The sequence below is a fragment of the Gigantopelta aegis genome, chromosome 6 (assembly GCF_016097555.1).
Source record: "Gigantopelta aegis isolate Gae_Host chromosome 6, Gae_host_genome, whole genome shotgun sequence".
Lineage (NCBI taxonomy): Eukaryota > Metazoa > Mollusca > Gastropoda > Neomphalida > Peltospiridae > Gigantopelta > Gigantopelta aegis.
In genome coordinates this window covers 33,605,877-33,629,406 of record NC_054704.1, presented here as the reverse complement: position 1 = coordinate 33,629,406, position 23,530 = coordinate 33,605,877, and the positions used below count along the sequence as shown (strand labels likewise).

At 39.9% G+C, this 23,530-nt stretch overlaps 1 protein-coding gene across 1 annotated transcript in view; it reads left to right on the top strand.

Moving 5' to 3' along the window:
- The window catches only part of LOC121374495 (receptor-type tyrosine-protein phosphatase C-like), a 54,168-nt gene that overhangs the window by 8,838 nt on the left and 21,800 nt on the right, over positions 1 to 23,530 (top strand). The gene's annotated exons all lie outside the window — the stretch shown is intronic.

Here is a 23,530-nt window from a genome sequence, read left to right as displayed (position 1 = left end):
TAACATGCTCATATACCACTACGGTTTCGTGCATGTCTGTCCCGGGTCCCGTCTCTGGATAGCCAGAGGCCCAATCTGGGACAGAATCATACAAATTATAGCACAACATTTTAGTTTTTTAACGCACAATCAATGCATAATTTTCTGGCTGTCTGGCCACCTGATAATATTGGGTTAGTGAATGCTGTTGAGTTTGTCTGATGTTCCGTTCTGTATGGCTACTTCTTTTGTAGTAACTGGATGTATGCATGAAATTAGTTATATGCATCTTAGCATTATCATCATGATCATTATCTTCATGATCATGATCATCATGATCATCATCATCATCATCATCACGTCCACAACCATCAATGCCATCATCATCATCATCACCATCATCATCATGACTATCCTTATCATTATCACCACCATCATAATCAGCATCATCACACTCACCATTATCATCATCATCATCACAATTATAATTATCACCATGACTATCCTTATCACAATCACCACCACCACCATCACCATAATAATAATCATCATCATCATCATCATTATCATGACTATCCTTATCATCACCATCATAATCACCACTATTATCATCATCATCATCATAATCATTATCATAATTATTATCATAAAGTAATTTGTTCTTCTGGGGATGCATTTTGTTTAATACATCTTTGGGTCAATATATTAATTTCGTTTTTCATTTGTTTCTTATTTATTGGTTTCTTATTTATTGAACTATCATGTCCTATTCCAATATCTGCCCAGGATGTTATTCTTTCCCAGCGACCGGCCTTGGTGGCGTCATGGTTAGACCATCAGTCTACAGGCTGGTAGGTACTGGGTTCGGATCCCAGTCAAATCATGGGATTTTTAATCCAGATACCGACTCCAAACCCTGAGTGAGTGCTCCGCAAGGCTCAATGGGTAGGTGTAAACCACTTGCACCGACCAGTGATCCATAACTGGTTCAACAAAGGCCATGGTTTGTGCTATTCTGCCTGTGGGAAGCCCAAATAAAAGATCCCTTGCTGCCTATCGTAAAAGAGTAGCCTATGTGGCAACAGCAGGTTTCCTCTAAAAAAACAGTGTCAGAATGACCATATGTTTGACATCCAATAGCTGATGATAAGATAAAAAATCAATTTGCTCTAGTGGCGTCGTTAAATAAAACCAACTTTATTTCTCTTTTTTTTTTCCCCAGCTGTATGACAGTGCAACATGTATAAAAGAACTACCATATTGAAAACAGCTCTAGATAATTATGTAGAAGGTTTATTGTCCTGTGATACTTTACCTCTGTGTAATGATGTACATTATAGTAGTTGCTATAAACATGTATTTATTTCAATCAATTCATCCATTATCAGTCTAAATGCTTTCACTCCTGTCACCGACCAAGTAAACATGATACAGTAAGATATATACCAGGATCTCTGATGAGAAACCAGATATTCATCTTGGACAAATAATGTCATCTGTTTTTGAAATGTCTGTTGGGTTAATACCAGACTAAGATAGCACTATTGTATCACGTTTCAACATTGTATATTACAGAGAAGACAGATATTTCACTCTATTCTGCTTTACATATTTGTGAAGACAAACGGTTCTGTTAAGTGCACACACATACTGGGCTGTAGCTAACATAGTGCTCGAAGTTCAGTCACAATATGCATGTGATTTCAACACAGTTCTTGAAGTTCAGTCACAGAACACACATGATTTCGGCACAGTACTTGAAGGTAATTCACAATACACATGCGATTTCAACATGCTTGAAGTTCATTGATTGTGCACACTGATTACATAATATTTCAGAACACTACTACTAGTTGTAGTGCTTGAAGTTCAGCCACAGTGTACATAGGTGGTTGTAGCTAACACCATGACTGAACTTGGGGTACTGATACATAATCTCATGTCGATGACTTGTCCTGTCATGTTGATGAATGGTAATCTCATATTGATGACTGGTACTCTCATGCTGATGAATGGTAATCTCATGTTGATGACTGGTACGCTCATGTTGATGAATGGTAATATCATGTTGATGAATGGTACTCTCATGTTGATGACTGATACTCTTATGTTGATGAATGGTACTCTTGTGTTGATGACTGGTACTCTCATGTTGATGACTGGTACTCTCATGTTGATGAATGGTACTCTCATGTTGATGAATGGTACTCTCATGTTGATGACTGGTAATCTCATGTTGATAACTGGTACTCTCATGTTGATGAATGGTATTCTCATGTTGATGAATGGTAATCTCATGTTGATGACTGGTAATCTCATACTGATGACTGGCACTCTCATGTTGATGAATGGTACTCTCATGTTGATGAATGGTAATTTTGTGTTGATGACTGGTAATCGCATATTGATGACTGGTAATCACATATTGATGACTGGTAATTTTACACTGATGACTGGTAATCACATATGATGACTGGTAATTGCATATTGATGACTGGTAATCGCATATTGATGACTGGTAATTGTATATTGATGACTGGTAATCACATATTGATGACTGGTACTTGCATATTGATGACTGGTAATCACATATTGATTACTGGTAATTGCACATTGATTACTGGTAATCACATATTGATTACTGGTAATTGCACATTGATTACTGGTAATCACATATTGATGACTGGTAATTGTATATTGATGACTGGTAATCACATATTGATGACCGGTGCTTGCATATTGATGACTGGCAATCACATATTGATGTCTTGAATCTCATGTTCATGACTGGTAATATCATGTTGATGACTGGTAATATATTGAAGACTGATAATCTCATATTGAAGACTGATAATCGTATATAGAAGACTGATAATATCATATTGAAGACTGATGATCTCATATTGATGACTGATGATCTCATATTGATGACTGATTATCTCATTTTCCCACACTATTAAGCTCATGCTGAAGATAGGTACTTTCATGTTCCATTTTGGTTCTTTGTTGTTGAAGACAAAATCAAGATAACATTTTCTCCTGCAACCACTGTTTCTATTGGCCGATTATGAGGACTGATTAAAGCAAAGTCTTAAACATATATTAGTATATATGACATCACATGCATAGTTACAAAAAGGTCATCATACAATGTAGCTGAAATAACAGAACTAAAAGCTTTTCCCGTTATATTTTATGGACTGCAGGATAAAAATAATAACTAGTTATCGGATAATATAGGATATCAGCTTTATCCTGTTTAGGCAGAATGAAAAATTCTGCTTGGTAAACTTTGTGAAATTTCCCATTTTTACCATCACAGGATAAAGCCAATATTCTACATCATTAACTAGTTATTCTCTATTTAACTCAGTCAAAACTAACTACTGGTCAAGCACCTAGCTATGTCCCACAGTTTCAATCTGTAGCTTCAATCAAGGAAAGGAAAGGAAATGTTTTATTTCATGATGCACTCAACACATTTTATTTATGGTTATATGGCGTTGGACATATGGTTAAGGACCACACAGATATTGAGAGAGAAAACCTGCTGTCACCACTTCATGGGCTACTCTTTTCAACTAGCAGCAAGGGATCTTATATGCACCATCCCACAGACAGGATAGTATATACCACGGCCTTTGATATACCAGTCGTGGTGTACTGGCTGGAATGAGAAATAGCCCAATGGGCTAATCAATGGGGATTGATCCCAGACCGACCATGCATCAAGCGAGCGCTGAACCACTGAGCTACGTCCCACCCTCACTGAAGGAGGAAGTATGTATAATTGTAATTTGCCTGTTACCATAATCTACAGAGCAATGCACTTATACATAGTTCAGTGTCTTTATAAGAGATACTGAGGTACTTCTTACATGTGTGTTTTTAAAACGTTTCTTCACACACTATAGACCAAGCATCATGCACTTTTCAAGAGTTCCGGCTAAATCTATCAATATTACAGATTACCTGTTATGTTGAATCTTTTGTCTTTTTCAAAACATGGTACATTTATTGTTTTAATTGATTCGCATGCCACATTGATTACCATTTCTTAACTAATCTGCCAGTGGGGTATGGCATAATCAATAGATCAGTGAAGTACTAGCCCGTGTTTGTGTTAATTTCCTTAACTGTTGATCCCCATTCAACAAGCCTTAAACTCTTGAATATGGAGATCAATACCCTAGTGGAGTGAAGGAACATGTACAGACCAATGTGTCACTGAACCCATGGACCACAGAGTAGGAGTTACAGTTTAGTTGTAGAACAGACACCTGAGGTGTGATTGGCTTTTTATAGGCCAGTTCCCATCAGACCTTAACATTTATGATGGCATTCTGCCATACAAAAACTGTTGCAATGGCATTTTTATCATTATCATGTAAACAAAAAATACATTTTAAATCAGGTTTCGGTGAGGACCCTGTTTCGGTGGTTTAGTCGTTTGTACTCAAAAGTACGTATTTTGAAGATTTCAGACTTCATTGACTTTTGCATGGGGAAAGAAAACAAATGTCTGTCACATTCACAGAAATGTTCATAAAAATAACATTAAAATGAGTAAAGCAAGCAAGATCGAACTTAACCCACTCATAAACATGGCACATTTCTTAATACCCTTTTTCTATGATTTTCAAAGACTGTTATTTCAAAGAAAACTTATTTTTAAAAACTATTTTTGTCTGTTCTCAGCTGTACTGCTATTTTGTTATTAAGTCACATGATTGTCACTCAGAATGCAGCTTATTTTTTTTAACCAAGCAGTTTTACCATTATAACTATTCATTTGTTCAACTTTTAACACAATTGCAAGACATCAGAATTGTTATAGTCGTGTTCCTAAAATGTTGTCTGTTAACATTGGTTTTCAAGGACTCCATTTTGTAATTTGTCTTAAAATATTTAAAATATTTTTTATAAATTATTAAAAGTACATGTTTTGTTGAACAACATACATGTTTTGATAAAAAATTAAAAAGTTTTATGTTGGAAAGTTTTGGCTGTAAGCTATACCACTAAACATTTCACTCATCGAAACAGGTCATGTAGTTAACAATAGTTACTGCTGATGCATGCTACAGTGTTTAGTGTAGTGATCTTTGCTACATAGAGGCCAGTTTAGTGCTCTTTTGAAGCATAGAAATACTACTAAAAAGGTAGCTATTTGAATAACAACTGTCTGTTTATAAATATTGATATGATTTAGAATCAAATGCTTATGCTCACCGAAACTGGTCCATGCATGATAAAAAGTTGCCATCACAAGATGAACTGAATTCCGAGAATTGAATTAAAAGAAGAAAAAAGTGAGCACTTAAATATTTTTCAATAATTAATTTGTTTTAATTATTCTGAGGGGGTGGGGACATTTCTGCCCCATAGTTTTAAATACAAATACTATAAGCCCTCATCCTAAGTAAATCATAGGAAAAGAGGAGTTACAACCCATTTTCTACACAAAAATGTTTATCCCAATCTTAATGGTACCCAACATGTTTCACTCAATACACACCAGATAACCTGGATTCATATTTAATGGTCAAATAAAACATAATTTAATGACAAATCTTGTCACAGATTTCACCAATGGCAATTATTCTCTACTAATTAAAGTTAGGGACACTTTGAACTACTCATAGGCTACTCTTTCCAATTAACAGCAAGGGGTCTTTTATATGTAGCTTCCCACAGACAGAATAATATATACCATAGCCTTTGTTACACCAGTTGTGGACCACAGGTTGGAACGAGAAATAGCCCATTGGATCTAGTCACAGGGATCGACCATAGACAGACTGTGCATCAGGCAAACGCTTTATCATATAACCTGATCAGATGCTGTTTGGTATACTGTTGCCTATATAAATGTAGATGATATTCTTTACCGTATAACCTGATCAGATGCTGTTTGGTATACTGTTGCCTATATAAATGTAGATGATATTCTTTACCGTATAACCTGATCAGATGCTGTTTGGTATACTGTTGCCTATATAAATGTAGATGATATTCTATATTTAGTCAGTCTCGGTGGTGTAGTAGTTAAGCCATTGGATAATAGGCTGGTAGGTACTGGGTTCACCTCCTGGTACCGGCTCCCATTCAGAGCTAGTCTAATGATTTACCAATCTGATTAAAATTATCTCCACTGGTAATCAGACTGATGATTTAATGGGTAGCTGTAAGGCCATCACGCCAACTTCTCTCTTACTAACCACTAACAACTAATCACTAACCCTGTCCTCGACAGACAATCCAGATAGCTGAGATGTGTGACCAGGACAGTGTGCTTGAACCTTAATTGGATATAAGCACAAAATAACTACAAAAACGAATCAAATCTGTATTTAGTAGTGAGTGTATGTCTCTAGTTTTTACATGATATCACAAGAAAATATTTTAGTCACATACATTTTTACCATGTATTCAGAGATATATTTAGAATATGTTGATAAGTATTTTGTAAAGCATTGTCCCAGATCTATTCACTGGGGTAACCAGAGGCTGTGCCTGAGACAAACGTGCCTGAACCTGTTTGATGGATCGATTGAGGCACATTAATAGAGTTGCCACTCTCATTATGTCCCTTTTTTAATGTAGAAACATTCACCTACTTTGAGGGATAATGAATATTTCTGGGAAATTAATTACTTTCAGTTATTAAATGCATTCATGTGATATATTATTGGATTACATACTTGGTGGTCATCATTTGTAATACAATGACTTGTTACATATTTAGCATACTTTGGGTGTTGATTATTGTGTAGCGGTACGTGTATAATGTATTAGTATAAAAAAGAAATGAATTGGAAAACTAACATAAAAGCTATTTTTAAAATCTACGTCAGTAACACTGTATGTTTCATCTATATTTGGCACATTGTTGACAAATAAATGTGTAAGTATGAATGCAAAATACACACTTAGCATGTGACATATCAGGAATTTTAGCACGGGCAGTCCAGGGGCCTAATTCACTAAACTCTCGCAACTTTGTGATCTCGTAGTGCAATGATAAATGACTTGCAAAGAGAATGCTTTGTTGTCTAGCAGAGCCTAAGAGACATTTGTGAATTAGGCCCCAGACTGGCAAGAAACTTTTATGGGGAGGGGATTGAGACATGCTCCCCCAGAAAATGTATTGAAAAAAACATTTGCTTGACCAGGGAGGGGTTTCGACCCCTGAAACTAACCCTCTGCACACAACTTGAAAGTATAGGTTTTACCATTTTAAATTTTAGTTTAGATCCAATGACATTGATTCTTAATGTGTTGATTTAGCATGAACATTTATAAAACAAACATTTACAAAAATATTCTGTGGAGTAAGGCACAGGATTTAGCTCAGTCGGTTGAGTGCTCGCTTGAGGTGCTTGCGTTGCAGGATCGAACCACCTCGGTGGCCCCATTCAACTGATTAGGGTTTTCTCTTTCCCACCAGTGCACCACAACTGGTCAAAGGCTGTGGTATGTGATTGCCTGTCTGTAGGAAAGTGCATATAAAAGATCCCTTGCTGCATCATGAAAACTATAAGCAGAATTGCAGTTTTAATAATCTTGTAGGCTTTTGCTATTATCAGAACATCAATTGCCCATATTTTATAAGGATGGCTTTATGACAAAGATTTAAAATGCAAAATATAAACAGAATTGCTGTTTTAATAATCTTGTGGGCTTTTGCCATCATCAGAACCCATATTTTTATGGGTGGCTTTATGACAAAGATTTAAAATGCAAAATATAAGCATAATAGCAGTTTTAATTATCTTGTGGGCTTTCACTATCAACAGAACATGAATTGCCCATATAACAAGTCCTGTCATCATTGCAACACAAAACATCTAACACATTTTATTATCTGTAATCACTATATATGTACTGGTAACTTAATGAGCAAGAGTATTTTCCAAAGCAGTTTGGTGATTAGATACACAAAGCAACTTCAGAACTATAGTTTTCAATTTTCTTTCATACTTTGTATATACATGCCTGTAATCTCTTATGTAAGAATTCAGCAGTCACATTCCAGTCATCAGGTATGCCACCAAGAGATGTCTTTACTATAAATAAAGTCTAATAAAAGTCAAAGAATGGCATATCAGGAAAGAAAACTAAACTTTTTTTTTATTCCACTGCCCCCTTTGCTTTTCTTTAAATTCCATCTCATTTCTTCCTGATCTGGCAACTTCTCCTATCTTTCAACTTCTTTCGCTGTCCACCTCCACATCCCAGTCCTTGTCTCTCCAACTGATAGGTGCTTGTCTCTTGTGGCTATCTGTTTCACACACCTGCCATTCCCCATCAGCTTTTAGCTGTGGGCTTAGTCTGACCACTTCGGGGAGTGTTCAGTAGTTGCTTCTGGCATTGTTAAGAGGCACTTGTAACTACCTACTATGCACCCCTGCTATCGGCGGTTGTTAGTTAATGCCGTGGAGAAACAAAAATGATGATCTATTCTAAATGTTTAAATACTAAACACACATCAGACTGCAGCTTTATAATACAGCGACACCCCTCTAAACCAGACACCCTTGGGACCAAGTAAAATGTCCAGTTTTAAGAGGTATCCGGTTTAGAGAGGTTAAGGTCTTTACTGATTTAAAAAAAATAAAAAAAATAAAAATATCCAGTTTTGAGGGAATTCCAGTTTACAGAGGGTCTGCTTTTGAGAGGTTTCACTGTACCTGTCAGTAAGTGGTTTTTACACCTGGATGGAAAAACCTGCGCCGATCAGTACCTTGTACGAACTCACCTGGGAATCAAAGAGATCATGAATGGAGAGATCAAGTCTCCAAATATTTTATTTATGATAAACAAATAAATATGGGTTTATGCTAAAGATGAATCAGTGCACGTCGGTAAAGACCGAGGTTAAAGAATAATGTTGTCCAAGAGCAGAGGTTATTGATGTTGCAGAAAGCTTTGAATACTTGGCTATACAAATGTATTTTAGTGTCAATAATGTTGCCTGAGCAGTATGTATATTCTTGTATCTAGTATGCATAAAGTCATTGTCCTCTGAAACAAAAATAGCATGAAAGTGTATAGATAGATAATATTCAATGGTTAATATAATGGGTTGTGGCTGTACAACAAATTATTATATGCAGGGAAGGAATTCTTTCCACCATCCATAAAATTAAAGTAATATTATGTCATGGTTTCATCAGACCCAATTATTATCGATTCCAGAACTTCAGTCCATTGCATTAATTTAATTCATTCCAAGCATTCAGTCCTTTCCTATCATCTGAGTTGTTCCGTCATTTAACTGGTTCGCATAATTTAGTTTAATCCAGTCATACATTCCAGTCATTCAATTCATTTCAATTATTCACTTAAATCCAGTCATTGAGTTCATTAAATCCATTCCAGTCACTTAATTCATTTCAATTATTCACTTAAATCCAGTCATTGAGTTCATTAAATCCATTCCAGTCACTCAATTCATTTCAATCATTCACTTAAATCCAGTCATTGAGTTCATTAAATCCATTCCAGTCATTCAATTCATTTCAATCAATCACTTAAATCCAGTCATTGAGTTCATTAAATCCATTCCAGTCACTCAATTCATTTCAATCATTCACTTAAATCCAGTCATTGAGTTCATTAAATCCATTCCAGTCATTCAATTCATTTCAATCATTCACTTAAATCCAGTCATTGAGTTCATTAAATCCATTCCAGTCATTCAATTCATTTCAATCATTCACTTAAATCCAGTCATTGAGTTCATTAAATCCATTCCAGTCATTCAATTCATTTCAATCATTCACTTAAATTCAGTCATTGAGTTCATTAAATCCATTCCAGTCATTCAATTCATTTCAATCATTCACTTAAATTCAGTCATTGAGTTCATTAAATCCATTCCAGTCATTCAGGGGGACGGGATGTAGCTCAGTGGTAAAGTGCTCAATTGATGCGCGGTCAGTATGGGATCAATCCCCATCAGTGGGCCCTTTGGGCTATTTCTCATTCCAGCCAGTGCACCAAGGCCATGGTATGTGCTATCCTGCCTGTGGGATGGTGCATATAAAAGATCCCTTGCTGCATTAGGAAAAATGTAGCAGGTTTCTTCTGATGACTACGAGTCAGAATTACCAAATGTTTGACATCCAATAACTGATATGATTAATTAATCAATGTGCTTTAGTGGTGTCGTTAAACAAAAAACAACTTTTTTTTCCAGTCATACAATTAATTCCTATCATTTAGTTCATTTCAGAAATTCAGTTCATTTCCAATCATTTAATCCATTTCAATTATTCAATTCATTCCAGTCATTTAGTTCAGTTCAGTAAATCTATTCTAATCATTTAGTTCAATTCTTTCCTATCATTTGAATTGTTCTAATCATTCAACCCATTTCAGTCATTTAATCCATTCCAATCATTATTCAGTTCATTTCAATCATTTAGTTCATTCAAATTTTTGAGACCATTCTGATCATTTAGTTCATTCAAAATTTTGGGACCATTCCAATCATTCAATCCCAATTCCAATCATTTGAGTTGTTCCAATCATTAAATCTATTTCAATTATTCAAATCTTTCCAATGAATTGGTAAATTACAATCATTAAGTTCTCTCCAAATATTCAGTCCATTCCAGTTATTTGATCTATTTAAAATATCCAATTCTTTTTTATCATCATATTAAGTTCAATGGATCCAGCCAATTCTGGTCAGAGGATGATCCAATGCAATGAAATGCATCCTCGTCCATGTCCATCTCCATCCCATCTCCATCCCATCTCCATCCCATTTCTGTTCCATCTCCATCCCATCTCCATCCCATCTCCATCCCATCTCCATCCCATCTCTGTTCCATCTCCATCCCATGTCCATCCCATCTCCATCCAATGTCCATCCCATCTCCATCCCATCTCTATCCCATCTCTATCCCATCTCTATCCCATGTCCATCCCATTTCCATGCCATCTCTATCCCATCTTCATCCAGTCTCCATCCCATCTCCATCCCATGTCCATCCCATCTCCTCTCCACCCCATCTTTATCCCACTTCCATCCCATTTTCATCCCATCTCCATCCCATCTCCATCCCATCCCATCCCATCTCCATGTCCATCTTCATCCCATCTTTATCCCATCTTCATCCTATCATCATCCCATCTTCATTCCATCTCCATTCCATCTCCATCCCATGTCCATCGCCATCCCATGTCCATCACCATCTCATTTCCATCCCATCCAATCTTCATCCCATCTCCATCCCATCTCCATCCCATCTCCATCTCCATCCCCATCTCCATCCCATTTTCATCCCATGTCCATCTTCATCCCATCCCATCCAATGTCCATCTCCATCCTATTTCCATCCCATCTCCATCCCATCTCCATCCCATCTCTATCCCATTTCCATTCCATCTCCATTCCATCTCCATCCCATCTCCATCCCATCTCCATCCCATATCCATCCCATCTCTATCCCATCTCCATCCCATTTCCATCCCATCTCTATCCCATCTCCATCCCATGTCCATCCCATGTCCATCTCACCTCTATCCCATTTCCATTCCATCTCCATTCCATCTCCATCCCATCTCCATCCCATCTCCATCCCATTTCCATCCCATCTCTATCCCATCTCTATCCCATCTCTATCCCATGTCCATCCCATTTCCATGCCATCTCTATCCCATCTTCATCCAGTCTCCATCCCATCTCCATCCCATGTCCATCCCATCTCCTCTCCACCCCATCTTTATCCCACTTCCATCCCATTTTCATCCCATCTCCATCCCATCTCCATCCCATCCCATCCCATCTCCATGTCCATCTTCATCCCATCTTTATCCCATCTTCATCCTATCATCATCCCATCTTCATTCCATCTCCATTCCATCTCCATCCCATGTCCATCGCCATCCCATGTCCATCACCATCTCATTTCCATCCCATCCAATCTTCATCCCATCTCCATCCCATCTCCATCCCATCTCCATTTCCATCCCCATCTCCATCCCATTTTCATCCCATGTCCATCTTCATCCCATCCCATCCAATGTCCATCTCCATCCCATTTCCATCCCATCTCCATCCCATCTCTATCCCATTTCCATTCCATCTCCATTCCATCTCCATCCCATCTCCATCCCATCTCCATCCCATTTCCATCCCATCCCAATCCCATCTCCATCCAATCTCCATATCCATCCCCATCTCCATCCCATTTTCATCCCATGTCCATCTTCATCCCATCCCTCCAATGTCCATCTCCATCCCATTTCCATCCCATCTCCATCCCATCTCTATCCCATTTCCATTCCATCTCCATCCCATCTCCATCCCATCTCCATCCCATTTCCATCCCATCTCTATCCCATCTCCATCCCATGTCCATCCCATGTCCATCTCACCTCTATCCCATCTCCATCCCATCTTCATGCCATCTCCATCCCATCTCCATCCCATCCCATATCCATCCCATCCCATATCCATCCCATCCCATATCCTTCCCATATCCAATCCAATAATTTAATGTAATCATTGAGCATCAAATTTACAAAGCCTGTTTATGTCTTACACACATGTCACTTACATGTATGTACAATGCTTAAACACTTGCATTTAAGACAAACAGGCTTCGCAAATTCAGTCCTCTGTCTTTTTCAATCATCCAAGCCATTTCCACTCATTCAGTCAATTCACACAGTTCGTTCCACTCATTCAGATCATCCAATCTAATCATTCAGTACATTGCAGTCAGTCCGTTTCAGTCCATTACAGCCATTTATTGTGATGTCCAATAAGTCGATTGATCCCAATCATTTAGTCCATTACAACAGTATATAACAGCACAATCATGTTATTTCATAACCGTGAAACAGTTCACATCTAACTGTATCAATATTGTCATTTCTGCTGTATATTTGTTCCCAATATGTTACCAGTCTGTATTACATGCGAGTCAATTAGTCCATACTTTCATGACAAATGTGACTCTCAGATGTCCGTGTAATTTCTGTATACAGAGGAACATTTGCTTTTAATAAAAAACCCAATACTATTGTTGCTATGATGCGTCATGTGCCTTTTGTAAAATATTTTTTATTTAAACCAGTACAGCTATACCCTATAATTGCTGTGATGTGACGTGTGCCTTTTTTACTTTTTTTTTAAGCCAATACAGTTATACCCAGTAATTGCTATCATGTGATGTGTGCCTTTTGTAGATGTTTTTGTTTGAACCAGTACAGTTATATCCAGTAATAGCAACGATATGATATGTGCCTGGGTTGGTGGAATGTAGTCAGCGGTAGATTGCAGAGGCTGAGGCTCAGTGAGTCATAGGATCGATTGACCTCAGTGGAATAAAAACAACTGTCCCAATTTAAACCAGTGCCCCAAGACACATCAAAGGTCATGGTATATACTGCCCTGTCTGTGAGAAAAAGAAGATGGAAATGTTTTATTTAATGATGCTCAACCCGCTACATTTTTCCATTAGTAGCAAGCGATCTTTTATATGCACCATCCTACAAACAGGATAGCACATACCACAGCCTTTGATATACCAGTTGTAGTGCACTGGTTGGAACAACAAACAGCCCAATGGGTCCACCAACTGGGATCGATCTCAAACCGACCGCACATCAAGCAGACCAATGGGCCCACCAGTAGAAATCAATCCCAGACAGGGCGCATCAGTGGAGTGCTTTGCCACTGAGCTACGTCCTGCACATCAGTGGAGTGCTTTGCCACCGAGCTACGTCCTGCGCATCAGTGAAGTGCTTTGCCACCGAGCTACGTCCTGCGCATCAGTGGAGTGCTTTGCCACCGAGCTACGTCCTTCGCATCAGTGGAGTGCTTTGCCACCGAGCTACGTCCTTCGCATCAGTGGAGTGCTTTGCCACCGAGCTACGTCCTTCGCATCAGTGGAGTGCTTTGCCACCGAGCTACGTCCTTTGCATCAGTTGAGTGCATTGCCACCGAGCTACGTCCTGCCCATCAGTGGAGTGCTTTGCCACCGAGCTACGTCCTGCCCATCAGTGGAGTGCTTTGCCACCGAGCTACGTCCTGCGCATCAGTGGAGTGCTTTGCCACCGAGCTACGTCCTGCGCATCAGTGGAGTGCATTGCCACCGAGCTACGTCCTGCACATCAGTGGAGTGCATTGCCACCGAGCTACGTCCTGCACATCAGTGGAGTGCTTTGCCACCGAGCTACGTCCTGCGCATCAGTGGAGTGCTTTGCCACCGAGCTACGTCCTTCGCATCAGTGGAGTGCATTGCCACCGAGCTACGTCCTGCGCATCAGTGGAGTGCATTGCCACCGAGCTACGTCCTGCACATCAGTGGAGTGCATTGCCACCGAGCTACGTCCTGCACATCAGTGGAGTGCATTGCCACCGAGCTACGTCCTGCACATCAGTGGAGTGCATTGCCACCGAGCTACGTCCTGCGCATCAGTGGAGTGCATTGCCACCGAGCTACGTCCTGCGCATCAGTGGAGTGCATTGCCACCGAGCTACGTCCTGCCCATCAGTGGAGTGCTTTGCCACCGAGCTACGTCCTGCGCATCAGTGGAGTGCATTGCCACCGAGCTACGTCCTGCCCATCAGTGGAGTGCTTTGCCACCGAGCTACGTCCTGCCCATCAGTGGAGTGCTTTGCCACCGAGCTACGTCCTTTGCATCAGTGGAGTGCTTTGCCACCGAGCTACGTCCTGCGCATCAGTGGAGTGCATTGCCACCGAGCTACGTCCTGCACATCAGTGGAGTGCATTGCCACCGAGCTACGTCCTGCACATCAGTGGAGTGCTTTGCCACCGAGCTACGTCCTGCGCATCAGTGGAGTGCTTTGCCACCGAGCTACGTCCTGCGCATCAGTGGAGTGCTTTGCCACCGAGCTACGTCCTTCGCATCAGTGGAGTGCTTTGCCACCGAGCTACGTCCTGCACATCAGTGGAGTGCTTTGCCACCGAGCTACGTCCTGCGCATCAGTGGAGTGCTTTGCCACCGAGCTACGTCCTGCGCATCAGTGGAGTGCTTTGCCACCGAGCTACGTCCTGCGCATCAGTGGAGTGCTTTGCCACCGAGCTACGTCCTGCGCATCAGTGGAGTGCATTGCCACCGAGCTACGTCCTGCCCATCAGTGGAGTGCTTTGCCACCGAGCTACGTCCTGCGCATCAGTGGAGTGCATTGCCACCAAGCTACGTCCTGCCCATCAGTGGAGTGCTTTGCCACCGAGCTACGTCCTGCCCATCAGTGGAGTGCTTTGCCACCGAGCTACGTCCTTTGCATCAGTGGAGTGCTTTGCCACCGAGCTACGTCCTGCGCATCAGTGGAGTGCATTGCCACCGAGCTACGTCCTGCACATCAGTGGAGTGCATTGCCACCGAGCTACGTCCTGCACATCAGTGGAGTGCTTTGCCACCGAGCTACGTCCTGCGCATCAGTGGAGTGCTTTGCCACCGAGCTACGTCCTGCGCATCAGTGGAGTGCTTTGCCACCGAGCTACGTCCTTCGCATCAGTGGAGTGCATTGCCACCGAGCTACGTCCTGCACATCAGTGGAGTGCATTGCCACCGAGCTACGTCCTGCACATCAGTGGAGTGCATTGCCACCGAGCTACGTCCTGCACATCAGTGGAGTGCATTGCCACCAAGCTACGTCCTGCACATCAGTGGAGTGCATTGCCACCGAGCTACGTCCTGCACATCAGTGGAGTGCTTTGCCACCGAGCTACGTCCTGCCTCCATGTACCTTTAAGAGCGGGATGTAGCCCAGTGGTAAAACGCTCGCTTGATGCGTGGTCGGTTTGGGATCGATCCCCGTCAATGGGCCCATTGGGCTATTTATAGTTCCAGCCAGTGCACCATGACTGGTATATCAATGTGCTATCCTGTCTGTGGGATGGTCAATATAAAAGAACCCTTGCTGCTAATTAAAAAGAATAGCCCATGAAGTGGCAACAGAATATCTCAATATCTGTGTGGTCCTTAACCATATGTCTGATGCCATATAACCGTCAATAAAATGTGTTGAGTGCATTATAACAGTTATGATTAGTGATGTTCCATTGGGCTCTACCAGTGTGATGATCAACTAATTATGAAATCTGTAGTTGATTGTCACAAAAAAACATATTTACTGTAATCATTCCTACATTTCATTTATTTATTTACATTTATTTTGGTGATATCCAATTAAGGTTCCAGCATACTGTCATAGGCACACATACACACTTCAGCAATATGTTCAGGACAGCTGGTTAGAGGATAATTGTTAGTAGTTAGCAAGAGAGAAGTCAATGGGAGCTGGGAACTATTTTCTCGTGCCCCTATCCAGAAAGGTTCAGGCACGTCCACCATGGATCCACGTTCTGGCATCGTCAGCCCACGGTTCCATGGCTGATAGAAGTCAATGTAATGGTCTTACACCAGTGTTGTCCCAATTGGTCGAAATGCCAATTGGTAGAAAAATAAGTACTCGGCTGTTACATAACCACTACCTGATTACCTGTGTGTGTAATGAGCATGGCCTCTTCATGTTTATAAATACAAGTTTTGATTATAGACGGACAATACTTGGGCTAGTTAGACTTTAAACGTTTTAGAAGCAGTTCAAAATTCTTATGTTTATTTTTTTATAAATAGTCTAACGCATTTTATTTTGGCGCCCAATCAATTGCTCAAAATCACCTTAAAAACCTTTTGGCCGAGCAGTCTTAACTATTTTGGGTTAAATTTTAGAGTCCAGACATGTTTTTGGAGGCAGTTACTCTTTGTAGACTTAGGTAAAAAACAGGCTTCACCGAGGAATTGAAATTCAGCCAATCAGAACACGGCTCCCACTCGGTGTTACTTCAAGTTTGCGAAGTGTCTGCTATTTGGTCCGCGCTCGCGTTGACTTTACTAAATGGCTTTTTTCCAAATTCCGCCCACCTCAAACTTACCCCCCCCCCCCCCCCTGCTCCGGAGTTAGTCACTGGTGAAGTCAGAGGCTAAATCCGTAGTGGGCATGCCTGAACCTTCGTGGATAGGGGCACGTTAAATGAGTTTCCAGTTCCAGTTCCAATACTTGCTGCTGGTAATAACTTGGTACTTGGTGATGCCTCGACCAGAAGTGGTCAGGCCCTTTATAAGGGCCCTATGGGTAACCTAGGGAGACACCACAGCATCGTAAAGGTCTAAAATTAACGAGCTACTCTCGATTCACTAATATCAAAACCTATATTAGCTCGGCCGTTTACCTTTCGACCGACCGGTCAAAATTACGCCAAATTCCTTCAATCAAAATTGCACACCCTTTTCTCTTTGGCATTTAACTGCTCCATTCAAATTCCATAGCACCACCACCACCCCCACCCGCCTGCTACCGATTCAATCGGGCTGCTGGTGCTCCCTTACACCTGCCAGTGCAGGCGGTCCCTCCTCTCCCCTCCCCCTACCTTTCCTGTCGTGGACGGAGGAGCCGACCAAGGCCGGCTCTTGTGCCCATGACAGGCGTGTGCTACAACAGTTTGTTCTGAATGTGACAGGACATGACATAGACGGACAATTATTTATTTACCAATGTACATAAACAGGCTGCCGTACATAAACATATTTTCTCCAGTTTTTCATAGTTTCTCCATGGTCTCTTGTGAATAGAACTGTTGATACAAATTTTCATTAGAGACGGACAATGGCTTATTTACCAATATAGAGACCTTTTTTAATTATTTACAGACATTCACTACATTCAATACATGGATTATTTTGATATTTGTCATATTTGCATACTTTATGTGTTAAGCGATATCTATACTATCTATTCAATAATAATCGGTTTCCAAATAATCTGGAACAGTTCATTATAATGACTGAGGTAACAACATGTTGTTTTAGCAGTGCAACCAATTGGGAATTCGACCAAATGGGAGTAAGCCCTTATACCTGCCCAATGAGTTGTTGAATTCGCTCTGGTGGGAGCCAGTACCAGGAGGCGAACTCAGTACCTACCAAGGCTTGAAATTCATTTTGTTGATTGGGAAGCAATCTTTGCTTTTCAAATTTTAATTGGGAGGCAAATGTTTGAAATTGAGAAGCAGTTCTACAGCACAGGTATTGCTATCATTTTACACTCGGAACTTCTTGGCTGATTCCATCGATAAATAAGCGTAAGTTCAGCTAGTAGTTTTTTGCTAACATTCACTAGACTAGTTTTTATGCTACATGTTAAACCAAATGATCACTCCGAGAACCAGTCTAAATAGTTCACGACGTTTGCATCACTCGCTGTCGTTAAACTCAGATTTGAAAAACCGTAATCGGCCGATGTGATCCGAATGAGTTTCGAGAATATTGTTGGTAAATAATTCTTCCATTATTGGTGTGCGCACCGATTTAAAATGGTCATGTCCACAATGTCTGTACAAATGTAGTAATGTTTTAAAATATTTTAAGTTCTTCAATTCTTCAACACGAATCAAGAATTCTGGGATATACTGGAAACAATTTTTAGAACTAAGATGAAAAGCAAAAGCTGCTTGTGAAACGGATTATTAGAAAGCATTTTGCACATTTTGAGTGGCAATTGCCGTCTGCTGCTTGTCAAATTCAAGCCTTGCCTACCAGCCTAAAGTCTGATGTCTTAACCCCTACACAACTTTAGCTGCTCCTACAGTCTGGATGATGGAATTGATATAAATATGCTGTGGTTTGGGTTTGGTTCCATGCGTATGAAAAAGGATAAAGATATTCAATAGGTGTTAAAGGTAAATTAGCAATTTTTAGGATATATCCCAATGAAGATGACAACAGCTGAATACAGTCTTCATAATTGAAATCAAATGCTGGTCAAATAAGTTCATATAATTCCAACCAATCGTATAATCGAACATTGGTCAGTTGGTGCAAACTGATTATAATTAACCCATGAAATTCCAACCAATTTCCAACACTAGTTACAAAGGAAATGTTTTATTTAACGACATACTCAACACATTTTATTTATGGTTATATGATGTCAGACATATGGTTAAAGACCACACTGATATTGAGAGAGGAAACCCGCTGTCGCCACTTCATGGGCTACTCTTTTTGATTAGCAGCAAGGGATATTTTATATGCACCATCCCACAGACAGGATAACACATACCACGGCATTTGATATACCAGTCATGGTGCACTGGCTGGAGCAAGAAATAGCCCAGTGGGCCCACCGACAGGGATCTATCCCAGACCGACCGTGTGTCAAGCGAACGCTTTACCACTGGGCCCCTAGTTATGATGTTTTGTTGTTGTTTTTTTGTAAGGACATCAGTATGCCATTGTTTTGGCTTTTGGTAGAAATAGTACAGAGAATTCATATCATAATCAATATGTGATTGCTTTTGGAACATAGGTGAAAATCAGACTCGAGTGGCTGCCCATCCTGAGTGTCGCACTTGGACAGGATCTGACAATCTCCGTACATTGTTTTCAAGCCTGGTTTGTGTATGCCTGTTTTTCTACATCACTAGGTGGATGACTGGTTTCAATGAAACAAAAGAACACTGCCCTTTCTGCGAACAAAAGCCTGGATACGGTGGGCATTGTTCATGGGATTAAGGAAACAAAACCCAGATTTCCACTCACGGGGTCTAATGGTACACACATTGAAAAAAATCTATAGATCATGATGCGTATAGTGAAAACTGTTGTAAAAGACATTGTGCTATTTTACATTGCATCCTGACCTGCAAGACCTGGTATATGAAAAGTTAAAGTTTTGTTTTGTTTAACAACACTAATAGAGGACATTGATTAATTAATCATTAGCTATTGGATATTAAACAAATGTGTAATTCCGACACATAGTCTTCAGAGGAAACCTGCTACATTTTTCCCATTAGCAGCAAGGGATACTTAATATGTCCTTTCATTGTGACAGGCAGGACAGCACATGCCATAACCTTTGATATATTAGTCATGGGGCACTGATTGGGATGCTATTGTTTGATCCTACCACCCAAACACCCTATTCTTGGTATATCAAAGTTCATTTTATATATTGTCCTGGGCCCGTGCTTAGAGAACCGAGTCCAGACTCAATCTCTAATGAAGGAAGGAAATGTTTTATTTAACAACACACTCAACACATTTTATTTACGATTATATGGCATCGGTCATATGGTTAAGGACCTCACAGATATTGAGAGTGGAAACCTGCTGTCGCCACTTCATGGGCTACTCAGTTGATTAGCAGCAAGGGATCTTTTATATGCACCATCCCACGGACAGGATAATCCATACCACGGCCTTTGTTACACCAGTTGTGGAGCACTGGTTGGAACGAGAAATAGCTTAATGAGCCCACCGATGGGGATCGATCCTAGATCCATCATGCATCAGACGAACGCTGTACCACTGAGCTACGTCCCGCCCCCCAATCTGTAATGATATCACAGGCATACAGTTTGTATGGCATAGTCATGACATGACTGTCTCAGACTCTATTAGAGTCTCAAGTCTAGACTCTAAACGTTTTATAAGCACCAGGCCAGCACATTTTAAAACTATGGCTATTTGGTGTCTAACATACAAGTATTGTATTTTTTGACACTTTGTCTAGTAAGTGAGAGAGAGAGAGAGAGAGAGAGAGAGAGAGAGAGAGAGAGAGAGAGAGAGAGAGAGAGAGAGAGAGAGAGAGAGAGGGGAGATGGAGAGAGAGAGGGAGAGAGAAAGAGATAGAGTGGGGGAGAGGGAGAGAGAGAGAAGAAAGAGAGAGAGATGGGAGAAAGAGAGAGAGAGAGAAAACCCACTGCTGACACATAGACTATTCCTATGAACAAGGGATCTTTAATATGCCTATAGTCAGGACAGCACATCCCATTGTCTTTGATATCCATGTACTAGTTTTGGGTGCATGGAAAAGGCTGAGTCCACAGAAAGCTATATAATCCCACCTTTAATTGTTTGTAAAGGTTGGTCACTGACCAGTGGTTGCGGTTAATAAATATTTATTTTTTTTAAATAGTGTACATGTAGTTTAGTACCTGGTACCTGCAGACATGACAAATTAGACAGTACATTATTTATTGTTGATAACATAGCAACATGAGTTTCAACGTCAATGTTCTTGTCAAGCATACTTTTTTTGTTTTACTTTGACTAAATGCTGTTTATTATGTCCATCTATATTTATTATGAATACATAGTGGATGGTGTGTTTGTGTGAATATATACAGGCAATCATTTTGTTTAATTAAAATGTTTAAACATATTTAAATATTTCATTTATTACTGATGTAAGTTTCTGTAAACCTGCTGTTAAATATACAAAATACACCATTGCAAGCTGTGTTCCCCTTTATGTTTTGTTGTTAAATTGGTATGAGTCTTTTGGTCATCAGCTGTTGGATGTCAAACATTTGGTAATTCCGACTCATATTCATCAGCTGTTGGATGTCAAACATTTGGTAATTCTGACTCATATTCATCAGCTGTTGGATGTCAAACATTTGGTAATTCCGACTCATATTCATCAGCTGTTGGATGTCAAACATTTGGTAATTCTGACTCATATTCATCAGCTGTTGGATGTCAAACATTTGGTAATTCTGACTCATATTCATCAGATGGAACCCTCTACATTTTTCCTAACGCAGAAAGGGATTTTTTATGTGCACTTTCCCACAGACAGGAAAGCACATACCACGGCCTTTGACCAGTTGTGGTGCACTGGTTGGAACGAGGAAAAACCAATCAGTTGAATTGATCGATCCGGCAATGCAATCACCTCAAGCAAGCACTCAACCAACTGAGTTAAATCCTGCCCCACTTATTATGAATACATAGTGGATGGTGTGTTTCCAAGAACACACAGGCAATCTTCATTTTCTGTTAATATTTACAAATTTTTAAATCTCTTATTTGTTACTGATGTATGTTTTCATAAACCTCAATGTTAACTATACACCCAGACACCATGGCAGGCTGTGTTCCCCAGCGTGTTTTATTGTTAAATTGGTATGGAAGGAAGGAAGGAAATATTTTATTTAACAACGCACTCAACCCAGATACCATGGCAGGCTGTGTTCCCCAGCGTGTTTTATTGTTAAATTGGTATGGAAGGAAGGAAGGAAATATTTTATTTAACAACGCACTCAACCCAGACATCATGGCAGGCTGTGTTCCCCAGCGTGTTTTATTGTTAAATTGGTATGGAAGGAAGGAAGGAAATATTTGATTTAACAACGCACTCAACACATTTTATTTATGGTTATATGACATCAGACATGTGGTTAAGGACCACACAGATATTGAGAGAAAAAACCTGCTGTTGCCACTCCGTGAGCTACTCTTTTCAATTAGCAGCAAGGGATCTTTTATATGCACTATCCCACAGACAGGATAGTACATACCATGGCCTTTGTTACACCAGTTGTGGAGCACTGGCTGTTAAATTGGTATGAGTCATTTGGTCAAATGTGTACATTTTAATTATTTAAACAATGGACTGGCTTTACACTGTCTGTAAAATAGATCTACATGTATAAACACATTTAAAATGAATTAATGAATGTTTAACGACACCCGAGAATGAAAAACACATCCACTATTGCCTGTCAGACAAGAGCCAATGTCTTTTACAAGCTGGGGTGTCATCAATTATTTTTTTTATTTTTTTTAAGTTACTTGAAAATTACCTGTACATTGCTCTTTTATAGGGTAACTACATTTTCTGTTTGAGAAAAAGTATGTAAAAGAACTTTGCTGCTAGTAGAAGTACAACTTATGTGGTAGTTTGCAGATTTCTTCCTATTCTCTAAACCAAAGGTTACAGTATTTCTTTTCTTTCATTCTCTCATTATTTTAGTTCACATATCATGTTTACCATATGTTTGACAGCTAACAGTCACTAATTAAACAATGTGCTGGAGTGTTATTAAACCTCTTCTTTTTTTTTAGTTTGTTTAAAAATACAATAGGTGCAAAATAAATTCTTTATTAAAGATGGATGATAATCTTTGTTTAAGTAATAGATTTAAAGATCTAAAACTGTGTCACTAAAGACACCGAGAAAAACAACTGATTTTTCTGACACTTTCCGCCCCCATGAGATGAAGCCCACTAAATTGTCTTTAACCATGTGACTGCTTTGCAAATAAATTGCTACTTCCCTCTATCCCTCTCTGAGACAATGCGGAATATTTCCATTGCATAATGCTCAAAATGAGTAAATTATTAATACCCAGCTATAGTCGGTGGAGAATTGATGTTTGAATTATTAAAAACAGCACGGCAAACCGTTATGCGCCGATGCATTTAAAACGGACAGCTGAAGCGCTAACCACTATTGGCTTGAAAACCATCCACTCTCGTGTGTTGTTGCTACTGCTGATTACATTAATAGATATAGCTGCGGGTGTTTTTCCCAGTGAATGGAAAGCTCGTAGCTTGAGACATGCGTGGAGACTTGCATTATTATGGCATAAACGGTGTTGTTATTTGTATCAGACAGCACAGACGGACAATGCACACACTCTCTCTCACTCTCACTGTCTCTGGTTAAATGTCTGTGTGCTTGATAATTACACATAATGATAGT